General features: G+C 42.6%; 1 protein-coding gene across 11 annotated transcripts in view; it reads left to right on the top strand.

Annotated features, from left to right (window-relative positions):
- KIAA1217 (KIAA1217 ortholog) overlaps positions 1-21,371 on the top strand; it is a 584,613-nt gene that overhangs the window by 201,308 nt on the left and 361,934 nt on the right. The window contains exon 1 of one of the 11 annotated variants that reach the window (XM_049881829.1): positions 6,860-12,315. The exons of the other annotated variants lie outside the window; for them this stretch is intronic. The gene's annotated coding sequence lies outside the window, so the exon portion shown is untranslated. Of the gene's footprint in view, positions 1-6,859; positions 12,316-21,371 lie in introns of those variants that run through there. 11 annotated transcript variants of the gene reach the window in all.

Below are 21,371 nucleotides of genomic sequence, written 5' to 3'. Positions count from 1 at the left end.
AAGAATCAATATTAAGAAAGAAAAAAAGAATTCTTGTCCTCAGAATAATCCCAAATAATCTTGGATACGTCTACGGGAAATGAGAATGTGGTCAGTGATCAGAAACAATACTGATCTAAATTTAGATGTGGAAGAAGACAATTGTTATGGATTGACTTGTGCCCCCCCAAATCCTATCTCCCTCTACCTGTAGTTGTAATCCCATTTGAGAATGGATTTTCTTTGTTATGTTAAGGGGCCATATCAGTGTAGGACCTTCCACTAAGAGCTGACAGAGAGAGAAAGCCTTCCCCTAGAGTTGGCGCCCTGAATCTAGACTTTAGCTTCCGAAACTGTGAGTAAATAAATTTCTGTTCGTTAAAGTCACCCACTTGTGGTATTTCTGTTATAGCAGCACTAGATAACTAAGACAACATTAAAAAAAAAAAAAGTAGGGAGAGCAGTTTTGTACTTAACAGAGATGATGCTACTCCAAGATTAAACCAAGGAGCTAGCCTGGAAGTATTTCCTGGGGGGCTGATATTTTGAATTGTGACTTAAAGGATGTTGAGTGAGTACTTTCTAAGATGTGGAGTATTGCATAGTAGGACATCTTGCAGCAGAGACTCAGTGACCGAAAAGACTAAATTCAAGGGGTTGCAAGTTTACTTGCAAAATTGACTTCGAGCTGATGTTAATCAGGCAGGATACAGAAAAACAGAAAAAGAATCATAAGTGAGGATCAGTCGTAACATGTGGCTTTTGATCCATATTTAATTGGGTGCCACCAAACTCTGCATTCGCTTTCATTTTAATTAGTGTTGTGGAAGAGCTGGAGAACAGTGCTATATTAAGAAGAGCGATGCAAATAGTCAAAATAAGATTCTACTGGAAAACCTGCTGAGGAGTGCCTGGGAGTAGGAGGGAAAGTAAGGGTGAAGCAAGAACGCAAGTACAGCTCTGCAGTGGTGAGCGACACCTGGAAAGCGGTAATCAGCAAAATTGCTACCAAATTAAATGGAAATTTCGGTATTGAGAAACCTAAAAAAGACCAGTGTGATTCAGTCCGATACATAGATGCAGAACTCATGTTGCAAGTATCTAAATTGTCCTTCCTGTACTCATTTATCAAGCTCACTTCATTGCCATTATTCCGCCTTCCTCCTGCAGGTGTCTTCTTGGATTAATTCTGTCAAATGGTTATTTATTTGGGGCTTACACTGTGAGTTCTCATTGAGTGTTATATAAAAAGTGCAAAGTGCACTACCTTCCCTGCGAAGGATATATCGCTTTAGTGGAAAGAGTGTGAACTTTTGGGTCACATATAACTGAGTTTATATGTGAGTTCGGAACCTCTTAGCTCTGTGATTATTGACCAGTCAATTTCCCTGAGGCTTTCAGAACAGTTTCATACCTGTAGAATGAGACAGAGGGTACCGTCATGGTGAGGATTAGATGAGATAGTATATCTACGCTGTAGCAGATGTTGAATACCTGTTAAATGTTTTTCCATTAAGGAGAAGGCATTCAAGTTAGGAAATCAAGGCCAGTACACCTAAGGGCGTCATGAAACAATGTAATTTTTCAATTGTTAGGAAACATCTAGGCCAGAGGTTTTTAAAAGTATGTTCTACAGAATCTAAATCCCCAGGCTGTTTGTTAATAGTTATTTGGGGAATGAGGAGAAAGTTTCTAATTTGGGGAAATTCTTAGCTAATCAAAGTTAAAGGAATTTCTTCACTGCAGGACTTATCATATCAGATCTTTTAATATACTAACAGCCTTGTGAATATTGGGAATGGAGTAGAGAAAGAAATATGCAGTGTTTCGCAGATCTATTTGACACAGAATTATTGTTTTGGGGATTCATGTTTTATGGGGCACATATTAGGAAATGTGGGCATATATCTCAAAAGCTTGCTGGAGTTCAGAACAGTGGAAGACCAGTGAGGGAAGATTTTTACAAAGGATATCAGAATTTGAATGGGACCATTTAGAAATGATGGAGGACTCCTGGAGACTGGAGCCTTGTCCTCATTGTCTCTTTTTCCCAATACCTGGTACTTAGTAGATGGTCAAAAATTAACTGTGGCCAGGATATTGAAGGATCCTAATTTGAGTGAGTAGAAGGAAAACACGGAGGCATTCTGATGGAGGAGGGAGGGCAGGAGTGGAAAGGTTGAGGTGAGAACAGATGTGGCTCACTTGTGGACCAATGGGCCAGCCCAAGTGAGGAGGAAGGGGCATTTTAGGAAGTGGGAAGTCAATGTATGTAAGCAGAGAAAAGCCAGATTGGGTTAGACCTTAGAAGTCAGGCAGAAAACTTTGACTAGCAGAAACAGGGCACTATGGAAACCCTGATGCATAGTGGTTAAGAGCTATAGCTGCCAACCAGAAAGTCAGCAGTTCAAATCCCACAGGCTCTCCTTGAAAACCCTACAGGGCAGTTCTACTCTGTCCTGTAGAGTTGTTATGAGTTGGAGTCGGTTTTTGCTGGGTTTTGTTTTTGGTTTTGATGGTAGCCTTGAGTATGCAAGTAGAATAAAAGGAAAGTTTAAAGGTTAGCTTTTCAGGGTGATGGAGGAGGGACTCCATGAGAATAGTCTGGATTCTGGCCGGACTCTGCTGCAATATCTGGGTGTACGGCAGTTAGGGCCAGGGTAACCAGTTGTCTTTAAGGTGACTCTGACTCATGGCAATGTCATGTACGTCAGAGTAGAACTGTGCTCCACAGGGTTTTCAGTGCCCGATCTTTTCAAAGTAGATCAATCACCAAGCCTTTCTTCCAAGGTGCCTCTAGGTGGGCTCAAACTTCTAACCTTTCGCCTAGCAAGGAGCACCTTAACTGTTTGCACCACACAGGGCCCAGGGTAGTGGCTGTGGAAATGGGACTCAGCCATAGCTCAAAGGTGACATCAGATGTTTGGAAGAAAAATGGGAATGACTTGGTGACTGGAAAAGGATGATGATGTGAAGGATGACAGCAACTGTAGCAAAAAGGGGAAGAACACCCAACTGGGCACCCAGAAACCTGAGTTTTGGTTCTGCCACTACCTTCTAGCTGCGCCAGGACGTTGAGCAAGTTGCTGACCTCGCTGCGTCATCTGCCAGTAGTGTGTGGAAATGCTCAAGAACTAGAGGAATGTAAGCATGAGAATCAGTAATCAGGAGAGGAATGGGTAGAAGCTGACACCACAGTATTAATTCTTGGGATCTGCTGACAGGAATGGGATTTGGGGAAAAAGATATGGTTTGAAGCTCAGTGAAATTTTTCAACAAAATTCTATAGCTTCTTCCCTTTGAAATGCACTCAGCTTTGTCCTCGCATGGCCCGACATCACTTTGCATTCTTATCTCAGCATCTTTGGTTTATCAAGCATGGTGCAATGAGTTCCTTTGCCTGGCCTTTTGGCTTGGTTCTTTGGAAAAACATCTTGGGAGATTTTTCCCCTAAGCCTTGAGGAATTACCTTTGCCCTTGTTCTTTGGAGAAGCAACTTGGGGTGCTGGGGGAGGGGAGTTCCCAAGGTGTTTTCTACCCCAGAGGGTTTGTTACTTTTGCCCAGGAAATTTTCCTGGTTGATTGACATTTTCTGGGTAAACACTAAACAACTTGATAGTTCGATACTTTTGTCTGGCCCTGGGCTACAGTCTGTCCTGTGATTGGTCTATTTTACTTACCTTAACTGGATTGGTCAGTATACTAGTCAGAACGGTGGTGTGTAAAACCACCCAATAGGATTGAGCGACTTGTGGTCCACCGAGGGGTTTGGTTGGTTTGTGGTTCTGCTGGGAGGACCTTGCCTTGAAATTGACAAGGAGTTTGCTTATGTAAATGAGGGACCCCCCCCCCACCCCCATAGAACTTTTTTGAAAGCTGAGGAAGAAACCTCAAGACCAAGAAGACCCTGGAGTGGGGTGGCTTGATCAGGGGCTCCTGTGAGGGGAACTTCCTAAAAGAGCTGTAATATGAGTCAAGGGCTATAGCAATGAAGATGGTGAGGGTCCCAGAAGGGGCTGGGCAGTGAAGTCTGCAGCAATGGCAGAAAGCTGCTGCTAGGAGAGCAGCAGCTGAGCAAGCTGCTACTCTGGCTATGAGCTGGGCTAGTTAGCAGTGGAGACGCTGACAGAAGGCAGAGAGGCCTGCATGGCCGGGGCAGGGGTGGGGGGCGGTCCTGTGTGGCCGAGAGGAGTCCTGTACAGCTGAGAGGCCTGCACAGCAGAGAAGTTTACACAGCTGAGAGGGCCTGCGTGGCTAAGCGGGCTGCTACAATGGATATGAACTGGGCCAGTTATCAGTGGAGAGGCCTGAGGGCAGAGAGCAGCTGAGAGAGCTGTCTTGGTTGGATACTGTCCCACACTGAAGAAGGGAGGGATGGGCCCTCCACTTTGGGAGAGGCTTCCAGACCTTACCTAATGTGCTTTCTGATCCTGATCTTGAATTGTTCCTGTTACCTCCAAGTTGATCCTGATTCCAAGGTGTAGCCTGTTATTAATAAACCACATAATTGTATGGTCTGTGAGTTCTGTGTGGCCACTGCAACGAATTACCGAACCCTGCAGAATAGTAGAGGGCACCGTGGGGGAGCAACTGGTGTTGTCAGAAATTATGGAGAAGTGGAGATATATCTGACCTCTGGCTAATAGCTTTGTGTTGAACCTTATTCTTACCCTCATAAATTTAAATAATTCATGACGCTGAATCACATCAGGTCTGCCCTTTCTTCTTCCTTCCACTCACCTAGCCCTGGTTTCAGGTGTTATGCCACAAACCTTGCACAGGTATGAAGGCAAATTTTGATTAGTGTTTAATGCATGGTGATATCAGATGGAACTTAGAACCAAAGGGTTGATTTTGGCACAGTGTGGACGGGATGTAACTTGCCACAATAAGAAGAGGCTTTACATCATGGCAAGCTTGCACCAAAGAAGTCTTTTGGATTTGGTGGAACGTGCAAGGATTTGTTTCATGAGTATTTACTGGGATCATAGCTCAGGCATCAACAGAGACACTGCAGGACGAGCAGGTGGATACTGTGGCATCTGTAGATAGAGGCTGTACTTGAGAAATGAGTGGGTTGTTACGTGCTGTAATTATTGCTGACTGATTCCATATTTGAGCCCTTTGTCTGTCTGTCCTTCCCTCCTTCCCACCCTCCCTCCTTCTCTCCCTCCCTCTTTCCTTCCCTCCCTCCTTCTCTCCCTCCCTCTTTCCTTCCCTCCCTCCCCCCTTCCTTTCCTCCTTCCCTCCTTCCCTCCCTTTACCCATTCACCCCTTCCCCCCTCCCTTCCTCTCTCTTTCTCTTCTTTTCTTCCTCCCTGTGTGATCACAGACAAGTCAGTCAATTTCCTTGAAGCTTTCATATCTTAACTGTAAAGTGAGACCGAATACTGTTATGATGAGGATGAGATGAGATATCTACACTGTAGCAGATGTTGAATACATATTGAAAGTCTTTTCATTAAGGAGAAGGCATTTAAGTTAGGAAGTCAAGGCCAGTGCACCATAGGGCATCTCTCCCTCCCTCCTTCCCTGCCTCTTTATTTCCTTCCTCCCTGCCTCCCTTCCTCCTTTCCCTCCCTCCCTCCCTACCTTGTTTTTAAACAAATCAAATGAACTGGAACATTGTTGTATATGAAAGCATATTGAATACAAAATGTGTGAGAACTATCGATCTTCTCCCATTCATGATTCTTCCTCCAATTACTCCAAACAACATACATTTTATATCTAGTTCAGTACCAAGGGGAAGCTTTGTCCCCATATGATCTCCTAAAAACAAAACACCACTGCCATTGAGAGGACTCCGACTCACAGCCACCCTATGGGACAGAGCCGAACTGTCCCATAGTTTCCAAGGCTATCATCTTTATGAAAGCAGACTGACACACTTTTCACCTGTGACGTGGCTGAGGGCTAGGAACTGCCAACCTTTTGGTTAGCAGCTGAGCGCTTAACCACTGCGCCACCAGTGTTCCTTATATAAGCTCTTAGAGGGCAAAGATCATTTTTGCTCTCTCTCCTCTTCTTTCTTCAACCAGGGTTGTGGAGGTTTATCAGTTTTATTCAGAGAACCAGCTTTCATTTATGTATCCTTTTCGCATTATTGTTTCTATCTCATTATTTTCAGCTTTTATCTTAATTAACTGCCTTTTCCTAGTTTCCTTTTACATTTCTTAAAATGAGCATTAAGTTTGTTTATTTTTAGTATTTCTCATTTAATAATGAAGGCATTTAATGTTATACATTTCCTGAGTCCAGCTTGCACTGTGTCCTTCAGTTTTATGTGAAATAGCTTCCATTTTCTTGCTTTCAAGAGAGTTAATAATTTTAGTTTGGATTTTCTCTTTGATTTGAGTGTTGTCTTGGAATGTTTAATTTTCAAGTAGTCCAAATTATCATTTATTTATAATTTTATTCGAAGTGATCAGAGAATGCAGCCTATAAGCTTCTACTTTTAAATTTTATTAAATTTTTTTGAATACTCAAATATACAATCGGTGTTTGTAAGTGTTCCATAGATATTCATGGATAGTTATATATTTTATATGTATTATATGGACACATATATATGTCACGCTTGTTGGTTGTATTATTCATTTTTTCTTTGTTCTTAGTCTATTCTTCTTGAACTGTTCAGTTCTGAGCAAATTATAATAAAGCCTACCAATATAATTGTATTTTTGTCCAGTTTCCCTTTTCCCTTACATTCCTAGTAATTTTTATTTACATTTTTAGTTGCTTTGTTATTTGTTGCAAACAAATTTATCAAAATCATGCCTTCTTTGTATCCTATGTCTTTTAATGTTAGCGACTGTTAGCAAATGAACTGTTTAGTGTTCGTTAACTTTTAATATGAATATCACCGCTCTTGATTTACATTTGTTTGCATTTGTCTGGTATGTCAGCTTTTTCCTATTAATATAATGTGTTTATTAGAAACTACATAAAACTCGGTTTTGTTTTCTTAGCCCAATCTGTTAGTCTTTGTCTTTTAATGGAAGAATTCAGCCCATTGGCATTTAGTTTAACAACTGATATACGATGTGATTATCACTAGTATATTTTATAAGGAGATCTGGTGGTGCACTGGTTCAGTGCTCGGCTGCTCACCGAAAGGCTGGCTGTTCAAATCTACCCAGAGGCTCTGCAGGAGAAACGACCTGATGATCTGCTCCCATAATGATTAAAAACCCATTGCTGTCGAGTTGGCTCTGACTCAGGGATCCTATGGGACAGAGTAGAACTGCCCTATAAGGTTTCCAAGAAGCAGCTGGTGGATTTGAACTGCTGATCTCTTGGTTAGCAGCCAAACACTTAATCCCTGCACCACCAGGGCTAAGCTTAGAATTTTGACAAGCTATATCGAAATGACAGTAGGTACCCCAAATGAAAATGACTATTGGAGGTAGGAGAGGACTGGCACCCAGGCCAAAAAGTAAGACTTGGCCAGATAGATATTGGGATTATCAGCACCATATAGCAAAAGTTGGGAAAAAAAAAAAGTGGTAATTTCAAAAATAACAACAACAACAGAGCCAAAGACCAAGGACTCAGCATTAAGAAATTACCACAGTTGGGTTCCATTGTTTCATTCAAAAATCCAAGTGCCCTTATTCTTTTGATTATACTTATAGTATGTTCTTGACTTACTAAATTTATCCTTTAAAAAAGAACACAAACAAAAACATTTTCAGTTTTCTTGAACCAGAACTTCAGACTGCAGATGGTTGTGGAGCGCTTGCTGTGTTCCTAGCGTTGCACTCAGTCTCACCTGCATCGTAGTGGTCTGTTTGGCCTGGGGTTATGAGGGCTGAGTCCTGGATTGTAATACGTTAACACTGCTCTGCTTGTCAGCAGGCAACAGGCAGCCTGAAGCTAAGTGGCTGCTTCGCCCCTCCTGCTGCTGTTGTGCTGATATATAATATGCTGGTCTGGACCCTCCCAGACCTCCGTACCATATGTTGACTTGGCGTATCTGGGAGAAACTGCAAAAGACCTATCTTAACTCTTTGTGATCCAATATGTATTTTCAGGTTAGTCTACTAACTCTTTTTCATCTGGTTTAGTGTAGTTAGAGTTTTGATATCCCCAATTAGAAGCAATTTTTCTAACTTGGAGAAACAGTGCCTTATGGTTAGGTGCATGGGTTTGGGGTTCATATCCTGGGCCTGCATGGATTCAAATCCAGACTCCAGTACTTAGTAGCCGTGAAACTTTGATCAAATTACCTAAACTCTCTGAGACTCACTTTCTCCATCTGTAAAATGGGGATGGTAATCGTTTTTACATCATATTGTTTTAAGCTTTAATTAAGTATTGGCTATTTTAATTTTAGAAGTATTTCTTTTTCTACTAAAAAAAAGTATTCTCTTCCTATATGATAGTGGTTAAGCGCTCAGCTGCTAACCGAGGGGGCAGTGGTTTCGACCCACTGGCCGCTCCATGGGAGAAAGGTGTGGCATTCTGCTTCTGCAAAGATTTACAGCCTTGAAAACCCTATGGAGCAGTTCTACTCTGTCCTATAGGGCACTATGAGTCAGAATCTCATGTTTTTTTACCAAGAAAATTCAGGTCATAAATAGTCAAATCCAACCTCTTTCAGCAATTTTTTATATTCTTATGTTTTCATGGACTTTTTCAGTGATCAGTTTTTTTTTTTTATTGTATTTTAGATGAAGTTTTACAGAGCAAATTAGTTTCTCATTAAACAATTAGTACACATACTGTTTTGTGACATTTGTTGCCAACCCCATGACACGTCAGCACTCTCCCCTTCTTGACCTTGGGTTCCCCATTACCAGCTTTCCTGTCCCCTCCTGCCTTCTCGTCCTTGCCTCTGGGCTGATGTGCCCATTTAGTCTTATTTCGTTTTATGAGCTTGTCTGATCTTTGGCTGAAGGATAAAACTCAGGACAGACTTTATTCTGAGCTATAAGCGTGTCTGGGGGCCATACTCTTGGGGTTTCTTACAGTCTCTGTAAGTCTGGTCTCTTTTTGTGAGTTTGAATTTTGTTCTACATTTTTCTCCAGCTCTGTCCAGGACCCTCTATTGTGATCCCTGTCAGAGCAGTCAGTGCTGGTAGCTGGGCACCATCTAGTTGTGCTGGACTCAGTCTTGTGGAGGCTGTGGTAGTTGTGGTCCATTAGTCCTCAGGGATCAATTTTTTAACCTCTGTTATATAATAGACATGTTGAGAAACAAATTCAGGAGAAAGAATCCTGTCTGTATCCAAGTTAGTCACAGGAATGCAATGGTGTTGCTAAATTGAAGAACTAAAGACCTTCTTTGTTTTTAAAAACAATTTATCAAGCTCCAGTTTGTTTAGTGTGGTGCTGAATTGCTATCTGGGAAATCATGAAGCTTTTAAAGTTTAGTCAGGTTTATGTTTTTCTCTTTGGGGGATGGTAGGAAAAATTTTAACTGGACTGGTCACCTCTAATCAAGCCTTGGCATTTCTGCTCGGCCATCATATTTGTTGTCCTTGTTACTGAGGTTGTTGTTCCCCAAAACTTTCCCTTCTCCCAGTATTTTACGTTTTCTACATCATCGTAAGGAGCCCTGGTGGTACACCAGTTAAGTGCGCAGCTGCTAACTAAAACGTTGGTGGGAGAAAGACCTGGTGATCTGCTTCCGTAAAGATTACAGCCTAGGAAACCCAATGGGGCAGTTCTACTTTGTCACACAAACTTGTTATGAGTCAGAATCGATGTGATGGCACGTAACAACACTTCATCGTGATGAGGTCATCCAAAACCAAAAAAACCCAAACCCATTGCCGTCGATTCGATTCCGACTCATAGCGACCCTGTAGGACAGAGTAGAACTGCCCCATGGGGTTTTCAAGGAGCGCCTGGTGGATTCATACTGCTGGCCTTTTGGTTAGCAGTAGTAGCTCTTAACCACTACACCACCAGGGTTTCCATGATGTCGTCAGTGGTTCCAAATTCTTCATTCCCTGTTGCCTCTGCTTGCCGGCTGATTCATGAGTTAATCTGGTTGCTTTCATATCGGAGCATGATGTTACCATCTACATTTGCCTTGCTTTCAAATTCTGACTTGTCTCACTTGCTCTTTCCCAAGCTTGAATTCTGTAAGTAAAAGCTGAGATTTTGTAATCTCCTCCATAACCCAAAAGGAAGATTCAGCATAATTTATAACTGCTCTGAGTGCTGAATTCACTTTCTCATTCTCCTCTCTCTCCTGGAACTTTAAGGAATAAATGCAATTGAATAGTGCCTGCATCCCACCTTTGAATTTTACTGAATAAAGCCTAGATCTGGTTAGCTCTTATTTTTGTTTGTTTCATGTTGTGTTTGTGCCCCGCTGGGTAAAGCACAAGCCTGGGTTTCATCTGGATGTATTTTCACCTCACAGAGGCAGTAATTGAATCTTTGACAAGACTCTTGCTTCGGAGAAGTGTTCCAACTGTAGCGGCTGTATTAAGCCAGGGCAGGTCTCCGTTCCCTTCGAAGGTAATGTCCCATCTGTTGACTGGGAACTAGGGCGATGCAAAACTCTCAGAACAGTCAGGGGAGGGGTTCAAAGCATTTCCAATTGCTTCCATGAAAAGAGCCCTTTGGAATTCTCAAAGATTGTGCTCTTACGGATGATTGCTCTCTCTGCAAAGACCAGGGAGGGCTCATTAAGGTGTTACGGGTTGCTGCTGACTCGACTCCAACTCATGGCGATCCCACGTGTGTCAGAGTAGAACCGTGCTCCCTTAAAGTTCCCAATGGCCAATTTTTCAGAAGGAGATCACTGGGCCTTTCTTTTAAGGCACCTCTGGGTGGACTTAGACCTCTAACCTTTCTGTCAGAAGCCCAGCATACTACCAGGGGACGCCCAGTAAGGTGTAGAGGTTAATATTTGAATTTGGTCTTTGATTTATGAGAGAAGATACTGCCGATCCTGTTGGTGTTTGCGGCGGGATCTGTGGCAAGTTAAAGCAGGCTGTTCTTTCAGCTCCTGTTGTTTCCAAGACGGTGTGCAGTGTTGTATCAGAATCTGTGTCAGGCTGCTTTTAAATTGTTTCTCAGCGCATTCTGTGTGTTTAACTTCCTCGGGCTCCCAGCTCAGTCCCACCTAGTTAGATAACATTATTGTAAACGCCCATGGGTCCTGAGTAAGCATTCAAACCTTGCTTGGTGCCTTAGGCTAGCAGTCCTGCATGTGGGAATGTGAGGCGTGTCTGCAGTGAGTTTAGGAATGAGAAGAAAAGGCACTGAGCCCAGAGTTACCAAGTGGGTTTGTGCACACATTTGGCAGAAATTTCTTGTCAACAGTCAGGATTCCATAAAATTTGGGATAGAAGACAAGAATAAGTTAATGAAATGAACGAATGAATCTTCCACTCTATTGACCATTCGCCAAACGCCAAAAACATAGATTTCCATGTTATTCTGGTAACTTAAGTAAACTAACTAGGACAGAAGTACATAAGATATGGTATGTTAGGAAAGAGTTAACAAGTCCTCCACACCTCCAGCTGAGGAGAACCAGAGAAAATGTGCACGGATGCACACTTTCTCTCTGTCTCTCTGTCTGTCTCTGTCTCTGTCTCTCGCTCTCCCTCTCTGGCTTTCTCGCTCTCTGGCTTTCTCGCTCTCTCGCTCTCCTTTCTCTCCCCTGTGGGGAACCTGTTTTGCAAGTTTTGCCAGTAAAAAGTAGGAAGGGGGTTGCTGGAGCACAGAGTGGAAAAACCTTAGAAGTATCAACTGAAGGTTTTTTAAAACCTAAGTTTTTATTACTTTATCCTGCAGAGAGTGGCACATGGGCCACCGTAGGCTTTTCTTGTGCGATTAGGTGCATTGTTAGACAGGGAGGGGCGGATTAACGAATGCCTATAATTTTGATCATTGTTTTCTGCAAAACAGCTCAGGCTTTGAAAAATGAAGCCATCATTCTTGGCTAAGTGCCTGCAAACCACACAAATTACACTGTGCAGAGAGATCCAAAGCCCCTAAAAAGGTTTCATTAATGAACTATTTCAGACGGTTGTTTAAGTCTTCTCCTGACAGGTAACGTTGGCATGTAGGCAGGTGGGGTTAGAGTTTCCATGGAGATTTGTGATGTCATGCCTGAAAGAGCATGTCAAGACAGCCAATTTAACAAGTAGCTACTCAAAAAATCCTATAGGCTAGAAGTAGGTTTTATGCAAATGACAAGAGTTTCACTAGGAAAAACTGCAAAAGAAAACAGCAGAGACATGGAGGGGGGCTTACCTGACAGCTCCGAAGGATGACTGGAGAGTCCATTAGAGACAAAAATTTCCTGAGGACGAATTAAATTTTCTACTTTAGCTGTCCGCCTCACCTGTGGAGCCCCGGGTACAGGTAAATATGCCTTTTTTTCTTCCGTGTTATTGCAAAAAATTATTTGGAAACACCAGAGGTCTGTTTCCCTGCTTTGTTCCCTTGGCAGGAGGAACTGAATCAAGAAACACAGCTTTCCCACACTGAGCGTTCGTTCGAGCTTTGGGGCTGGTTTTTTTTTTTTGAGGACTTTTTTATTGAATGAACTGAGATTTTTCAATAGAGCTGAAAAAACAAGTGAAGCATTATGCTCATTGTGCCTGTGAATAATGCAAAAACAATGTCCCACGTAAGGGTTAGAAAGACGGTTGGAGAACTGAGTTACTATATGTGTTTGTGAATTATTCCCAGATTTTCCTTTTTTTTTTTTTTTAACTTTTAAAACAGACCTTGAAATTGGGACTACATGCATTTCTGCATTTTTAAGTTGTAAAATGACAAAAATAAAATCTGTGGAATATTACAGACACAATATTTGAGTCAGGTTTATGAACATTGTACTTTTTTTTAATGTGCCTGTATACTTTTCTCACGGAAACATTTCATGAAATTAGAGGGGGAAAAAATCCTGTTTATCAGAGTTTCTGAACTTCAGGGAAGCAGAACTTCTAAATTCCAAGAAGACAGATAAAGACTTCTGGGGGAAGGGGGGTGTTGGTAATAAAAGGTAGTTTTCAAAGCATGCTCTAAAAAGGAAACCTTGCTTGGTGGTACGGGGTTGTCTGTTTACATCAGTCACTGTTGTTGTGCGCCTTCGAGTCAATTCCAACTCATGGGGATCCCATTCGACAGGGTCGAACAGCTCCTTTATAGGAGCAGATAACCAGGTCGTTCTCCCGCAGAACGACTGGGTGAGTTCAAACCACCAACCTTTCTGTTTTCAGCTGAGCGCTTAACCATTGCACCACCAGGACTCCTTCATCAGTCACCAGTGAGACTAAGTCAACAGTCTTGCCAGCTAGAGGGATGTGATAAAAGTCACTAAAGGTAGCTGTAGATCAGTGAAGTTCATTTGAAGGAGTTAGTTCAAGGACTTGAGGGTGCGGTTTGAACAGCTAGGCACGGAGTTCAGAACGATTTAAAGACACTATGAAATGGGAATTGCGACTCTGGAAACAAAATCTACTTTGGAGTAAGTGGAGCAGGCATTGAAGTGCTTCAGAACTGTCTAATGTGTGAGAACCTCCTGAATTTTGCCAGAAGATACTGTGGAGTAGCACTGTAGCTAACATTTGTGTTCGATTGTTATGCTACCGCGTTACTGCGGAATAGTTAAGTGACAAAACAACTTTCTTGCCTCTGAGATCAGAATGCCTAGGTTTTGATTCCAGGCCTCGCCGCTTACTAGCTGTGTAACTTGGGGAAAGTAAATTCACATCTTTGAGCCTCAGTTTTCTCCTCTGTAAAATGGGGGTGATAATTGCGGTGCATGAGGATTCGATGAGAAAATGTAAGCACAGTTCTCAGCATTAGTGCTCCATCTGTTAGCTATCATTTTTGTTTGCTGTTTATGTAACGCCGGACTGTTTATAAAATGTTTCCACATCCTTGACTTCATCTCATTGTTACAACAACATAGTTAAGCTAGCAGTCTTTTTTTTTTTGTATTTTAGGTGAAAGTTTATGACACAAATTAGTTTCTCCTTCAAAAATTTACACATGAATTGTTTTGTGACATTGGTTGCATAGCAGAGTCTTTTTATTCCCACTTTATGGACAAAGGAACTGGCTCAGAGAGACACTTGAGAAGACAACATAATAGACTGTCTTTCCACATTTCCTGCAATTTTTTCCCTCATTTTAGTGGTGTAAAGAAGATTAATGGGTTATTGACATAACTTCCAACAGCAACAATTATTTATATAAATTAACTAAAATGCAAACTGTGAAGTGTGTCAAAACCAAAACCAAAAATACCAAACCTGTTGCCATCGAGTCGATTCCGACTCATAGCGACCCTATAGGACAGAGTAGAACTGCCCCACAGGGTTTCCAAGGAGCACCTGGTGGATTTGAACTTCCAACCTTTTGGTTAGCAGCCATGTACCACCAGGGTAGCTAGGATATACTTGTTTTTACATTACTCATGCTTGTGGTAGAGTCCCTGGGCTGTGCAGTTGACACGCTAGGCTGCTAGCCAAAAGTTTGGTGATTGGAGCCCACCCAGAGGTACCTTGAAAGAAAGGCCGGCAAGCTACTTCCAAAGAATCAGTCTTGAAAATCCTGTGGGGCACAGTTCTACCCTGACACACGTGGGGTTGCTAGGAGTCGGAGTTGACTGTGGCAACTGGTTATGACAGTTTTTTCTAGATAGGCTATAAAAGTGATAATAATTTACTTTTTTATCTGATTGGATCCCGAGCCACTTCACAGACTTAACATTTTAAATCTTACTTGCCTCCGATTTTTCTTGGCCCCACAGGAAGAGTCACGTTTTGATGTCACAGGTATTCTTGCGCAGGAAACCAAGTCACCAAGGGCTTGTGGGCATTGCCACAGGACAGGGAATGAGCTAGGAATTGGTGGCACTGTCTTTCACTCCTTTTGTGGTCTAGATGTTGGCACCTCCCTCCCTGGTCTGCATCCCAGAGAGAAGCACAGCCCGTAATTATATTCTCCATCCATTGTATGGAAGAGACAAATATGTTTTTCATTGTGTTATTTTTAGCAGCAGTGTTCCTAGCCAGGAGAAAATACTATATTAGTTCCAGGTTTTTCCTAATGATTTTCCTAATTTTTCTGATATGTCCATGTTCGGCTGGCTGTTGAGAACTGTTGAGGTTCCGCACTCCTGGAAGAAGGCTGTTAGTGCGAGTGTTGGCCAGGCTCATCACCTGGAACTCTGAAGGCATTTCGACCCTGAGCTGCTGAGGCAAGTTCACTCAGTCGCTGATAACTTCAGTGGTCACAGGAGTGGCATTACCTGCAGGGTAGAACCCTTTTTCCCAGCATTGCATGGTGACACTAGGGATGGCTCTGGTTATCTCAAGGGCAGATCTATGAATCCTAAAGCAAATATGAATGTATTTCATCCACAGTTTCCATCCAAATATGAACCACAAAGCAGTAATTTATTTTATTTTTTATTTTTTAAATAATTTTTATTGTGCTTTAAGTGAAAGTTTACAAATCAAGTCAGTCTCTCACACAAAAACCCATATACACCTTGCTACACACTCCCAATTACTCTCTCCCTAATGAGACAGCCTGCTCCCTCCCTCCACTCTCTCTTTTCGTGTCCTTTTTCGCCAGCTTCGAACCCCCTCCTCCCTCTCATCTCCCTTCCAGGCAGGAGATGCCAACAGAGTCTCAAGTGTCCACCTGATCCAAGAAGCTCACTCCCCACCAGCATCCCTCTCCAACCCATTGTCCAGTCCAATCCATGTCTGAAGAGTTGGCTTTGGGAATGGTTCCTGTCCTGGGGCAACAGAAGGTCTGGGGGCCATAACCACCAGGGTCCTTCAAGTCTCAGTCAGACCATTAAGTCTGGTCTTATGAGAATTTGGGGTCTGCATCCCACTGCTCTCCTCCTCCCTCAGGGGTTCTCTGTTGTGTTCCCTGTCAGGGCAGTCATCAGTTGTAGCCGGGCACCATCTAGTTCTTCTCTTCTCAGGATGATGTAGTCACTGGTTCGTGTGGCCCTTTCTGTCTCTTGGGCTCGTAATCGCCTTGTGTCATTGGTGTTCCTCATTCTCCTTTGATCCAGGTGGGTTGAGACCAACTGATGCATCTTAGATGGCTGCTTGCTAGCGTTTAAGACCCCAGAGCCCACTCTTCAAAGTGGAATGCAGAATGCTTTGTTAATAGATTTTATTATGCCAGTTGACTTGGATGTCCCCTGAAACCATGGTCCCCAGACTCCCGCCCCTGCTACTCTGGCCTTCGAAGCATTCAGTTTATTCAGGAAACTTCTTTGCTTTTGGTTTAGTCCAATTGTGCTGACCTCCCCTGTATTGTGTAAAGTGATAATTTTTAAGGCAGAAAAAGTGTTAGGAAATCAAATAGTAGTAGGCCGCCAGAATTCCAAATGGTTGTGGAATCTCTAGTGAATATTCTTTAACATTTTTTTTTACTCACGGATCCTGTTTTAGAAGTCCATTAAAGCTTTGCATTACACTTAATTGTTGTACAGTTCAGAGGTTATATGTTCATTAATAGAGATTGCATCTAGCAGTGTGCTTTGCACTTAAAAAACCAAATCAATCCCGTTGCCGTTGAGTCGATTCTGACTCATAGCGACCCTATGTGACAGAGTAGAACTGTCTTACGGGGTTTCAAAGAAGCAGTTGGTGTATTTCAACCGCTGACCTTTTGGTTAGCAGCTGAACTCTTAACCGCTGCGCCACCAGGGCTCCTCTTTGTACCTAGTAGGGTTTAATAAAGGTTTATTGGATCCAACTGAAGAACTAGACTGACTGGATTGGACTTGTGGCTCCATTACTTACTAGTAGCCCAGGTTCTCCATTGATGAACACAAGTAAACCAAAAAAACCCAGTGCCGTCGAGTCGATTCTGATTCATAGTGACCCTATACACAAGTAGGTGTGCTAGTATCAAAATAAAATGCAGCATCTGAATTTAAAAAGCCTCTTAATAATGGAATTATTGTTCTTTATATATTTTGTTATTTTCTTTTTAAAACATTTTGGAATTTCCATGGAAATTTTTTATTCAGAAAGAAAGGCATGAAAATCCCCCAGCCTAGGAAGTTGAACTAGAACTTCCTCCCAGGTGGGCTGATGGTGAGGTAGCAAGCTGAAGTGCTCCTGAGCAGGAGGGAAGCAATTTCTAGAAGGTGTTTACAGCTCAGGCTCTTTTCTTGGCTATTCATCAATTTAACTTGATCAGGAACCCTCCTGTTTTAAAGCCGATGGGGAGTGGTTTTCAAAAATCTATTTATGTGAAAACAAATCATCCTGGAAAATGGTGTCAGTCGCAGAGGACTTTGCTTTTCTCTTCAGTTGTGGCCGCTGAAGAGATGAACAGGTAGGGTGGGAAAGCGCTTTAATTCGCAGACAATCAAGCTTCCCTCTAGATTTCCTTCCTCAGCCTTTTCTTTAGCAGGCGAGCACGTAATTTACTGGAAGCTAAAAAAAAAAAAAAATTTTTAGAAGTCCTTAGGAGATCCAAGTTTGGGATCTGCTTTTATTGTGAATTGTAAAGCACAAAGGCAGGGCTCTGCTTGTGGATTTGGATCACTTCGTATTTCAGGGTAGAACTTCGCTGTAAGCAGTTCCAATATCAACTGAGTTCTCACAAACTTCCCTGCTTTTGTGTTTAATGTGTAACTGCTGCTGAGACAAAATATGGGGTAAAGAGTGAGTTTTCTTCTTCTTTTTTATGGAGTCATGATATGAAAATAGAGCAAGATTCTGAGGTTACTAAACCTGCTATCCTCTGTAAAACCAAAAAGGATTTTTGTTAGTTCAGTAAGTGCAGGCAGATCCCTAGAAAACAAGCCCTCCTTGGCTGGTGGTGAAAATTGTGTGGCATCTGGACAGTGAGGGGCCCTGGGACCTTGGGCTGCAGTGAAAGAATTTTATGGAGGTCACTCTGAGGTGGGGAGGCATCAGGGGCAAAGGAGGGAGACGGCCGGTGGTTGGGTGTTTATCCTAATGACAGGATGCTCTGGTACTTTTGTTTCCAGACCACAGAACTACTGAGTTTATGAATAAGAAGCCCCAGTGCTGCAGTGGTTAAGTGCTCGACTGCTAACCAAAAGGTCAGCGGTTTGAACCCACCAGCACTCCCCAGAAGAAAGATGTGGCAGTCTACTTTCTTAAAGATTACAGCCTTGGGAACGCTATGTGGCAGTTCTACTCTCAACTATAGGGTCGCTGTGAGTTGTCATCCACTCAACAGCAATGGGTATTTTGGTTAGTTGCATGAATTACAACAGCAAATGCACAATGTTACACTCTTTGAAAAATCCTTCTCTAGAGATTTTACGGAAAAATCGTTGTTGCGTCCTGTTGAGTTGATGCCAACTCATAGCAACTCTATGTGACAGAGTAGAACTGCCTCATGGGGTTTCCAAGGCTGTAATCTTTAAGAAAACAGACAGCCACATCTTTCTCTTGTGGAGCGCTGGCGGGTTCAAACCACTGACCTTTCTGTTAGCCTTCGACCATGTAACTACTGCGCCACCAGGGCTCCTTTGGCAGAAAGGAATGTACAACTAATTTACATGATGGCACAAGTACAGTCCTTCTAAAGTAAAGGAAAGTGATAGCCTTTGAGGCCTCTTAAGTCCTAGAATTGAGCCCTGGTGGCGTAGTAGTGGTTAAGAGTTCTGCTGCTAATCCACCAGCTGCTCCTTGAAAACCCTTTGGGGCAGTTCCTTCTGTCCTATAGGGTTGCTATGAATCAGAACCAACTCAACTGCAAAGGGTTTTTGGAAGCCCTAGTATGCTACATTGCTAGGTGCCGTCAAGTTGGCCCCCAGCTCATGGCAACCCCATGCACAATGGAGTGAAACGCTGCCTAGTCCTGTGCCATCCCCATGATCGGTTCCAGATCAGACTGTTGTGATCCATAAGGTTTTCATTAGCGGATTTTCAGAAATAGATCATCAGGCCCTTGTTCCTAGTCCATCTTAGCCTGGAAGCTCCGCTGAGACTTCTTCAGCATCGTAGCAACACACAAGCCTCCACTGACAGATGGCAGCTGTGGATGAGGCACATTGGCTGGGAATTAAACCCTAGTCTCCTGCATGGAAGGGGAGAATTCTACCACTGAACCACCACTGCCCTCCTTAGAATTCTATATTATGGCTTCATTTCATACCTCCTATTTGCCATTGCCCAGTACTTTAAACTCCTTTCCATTTGCTCATAATTAAGCAACAGGAGTGATAAGTGATAACAGAATTATAAGGCTGTTTCCCACCATCAGTTTTACAGTTGAGTCAATTCCAACTTCTAGTGACCTTATTTGACAGAGCAGAACTGCCCATAGGGTTTCCTAGGCTGTAATCTTTATAGTAGCAGATAGGTCTTTCTTCCACAGGGAGCCACCAGGTAGGTTGGAACTGCTGACCTTTCAGTTAGCAGCTGAGGGCTTAACCATTGTGCCACCAGGGCTCCTTATCAGTTTTTCGAGAGTTAGTAAGTGCAGGTGATCGTCCCGTTGGCCCCAGAAAACTGCTGGTGGGGCTGTCCTCAGAGATGTTGGGGCTCCTCCCTGGCTGTTTGCTCTGCCCTGTGCTCTGCTCAGATCCAGAAGACCTCCTCAGTGACATGTTTGCATTGGTTTGTACTGGAGCACCATAAATTTTTGGAAAAGACTTTCTTTGGCCATGCTACTTGCCACTGAGAAGCAAAACCCACTGCCGTCAAGTCGATTCCAACTCATGGCGACCCTATAGGACAGAGTAGAACTGTCTCCTAGGGTCTCCAAGAAGCAGTTGGTGGATTTGAACTGCCAGCCTTTTGGTTAGTAGCTGAGTTCTTAACCACTGTGCCACCAGGGCTCTACTCAGAAGTGAAGCAAACTGAAAAGAAAGGGCAGAAATGCTGCTTCACCCATTTTTTTAGAAAGGATTGGAGAACAGAGATTCCAATGGACCCTTGGTCTTTTTCAGCCTCTGATGTTAAGAATGTTTGTAATACACCTCTCAGAATGTCACATGGATGTCATCAGGGTTTCTTAGCGGTTGATCATTAGTAGGGTAAACGGGCCCCAGCCATCATTCTGCGTGCTTTTCCAGAGGATAGTTTTCTCTTTTAATTGTCTGAATTTTGCACAAGGAAACCTTGCATGGGTTCCCTTCGTCAGATAATTTAACTTGAATCTTTTTTCAGGCTAACTTTTAAGATAGCAGAAGAAAGCAGCTCCAGCAATTGTCTCGTAAAAGATGGTTTCAGTTTCTTTATGGAGAGAGGGAGAGAGAGAGAGTGTGTGTGTGTGTGTATGATGCTGAGAATAACAGAAACTCTGATTTAAAACTCTCCTCTCTTCAGAGCAGTTTTAATAGTGGCCCTATACTTTATTAACTTGACCTCTTTTAATCACCATTTAGATTGCTTCTTTTTTCCCCCCTTATTATGAACAATGGAGCCCTGGTGGCACAATGGTTAAGAGCTTGGCTGCTAACCAAAAGGTCAGCAGTTCAAATCCACCAGCAGCTCCTTGGAAACCCTATGGGGCAGTTCTGCTTTGTCCTATAGGGTCACTGTGAGTTGGAATTGACTCAATGGCAACAGGTTTTTTTTTTTTTTTTTCTTGGCTTTGTTTTGAACAGTCCTATAATGACCATCCTTGTATCTGTGTAGGTGTTTAGCACAGCAGGACAAATTCCTGCATATCATATTGGATCACTAGTGTCCGAAGGTATTGCCCAATTTTCTGTCAAAAAGACTCACCAATTTGAATTTTAGTTGGAATGCTTGAGAGTATATTATGATACACCCAGATAATACAATTTACTGTGGTCGCTACAGCAAATGAAATCAATCCTTAGGATTGATATGGACATGTAGTGGAGACACACTAGGTGGACAGTACAAGTCACAGAGCAGTGTGATCTGAGTGTGATCCTACTCATTTAGTTTTTAGATATTTTATGGTGTTTTAGGTGAAAGTTTACAGAGCAAATTAGGTTCCCATTTAATAATTTTTATACCGTGCCATTGGTTACAATTTTCGCAACGTGTCAGCGTTCTCATTATTTCCATTCTTTTTTTTCTGTTTCCATTGACCTAGCTTCCCTTCCCCTCCTTGCCTTCTCATCTTTGCTTTTGGCTAAATATTGACTGTTTGGCTTCATATAATTGATTGTTTAAGGGAGCACATTACTCAACGGTCCATTTATTTTTTTTAAAAAGGGTGTAAAAAAGCATATACATTTTCTGTGTACTTATATATACATTATAATTTTCTAGAGGAAACCCTGGTGATGTAGTAGTTCAGAGCTACGGCTGCTAACCAAAAGGTCAGCAGTTTGAATCCACCAAGAGCTCCTTGGAAACCCTATGGGGCAGTTCTACTCTGTCCTGTAAGATCCCTGGAACGATACATGCCCAAGAAAATAGAAAGAGGGACTAGGGGTCTGGTGAAGACAGAGGCTTTTATTTTCA

The sequence above is a fragment of the Elephas maximus genome, chromosome 4, assembly GCF_024166365.1.
Source record: "Elephas maximus indicus isolate mEleMax1 chromosome 4, mEleMax1 primary haplotype, whole genome shotgun sequence".
Taxonomy (NCBI): domain Eukaryota; kingdom Metazoa; phylum Chordata; class Mammalia; order Proboscidea; family Elephantidae; genus Elephas; species Elephas maximus.
Note: the sequence above shows the minus strand (reverse complement) of the source record. Positions and strands in the feature narration are given on the sequence as shown.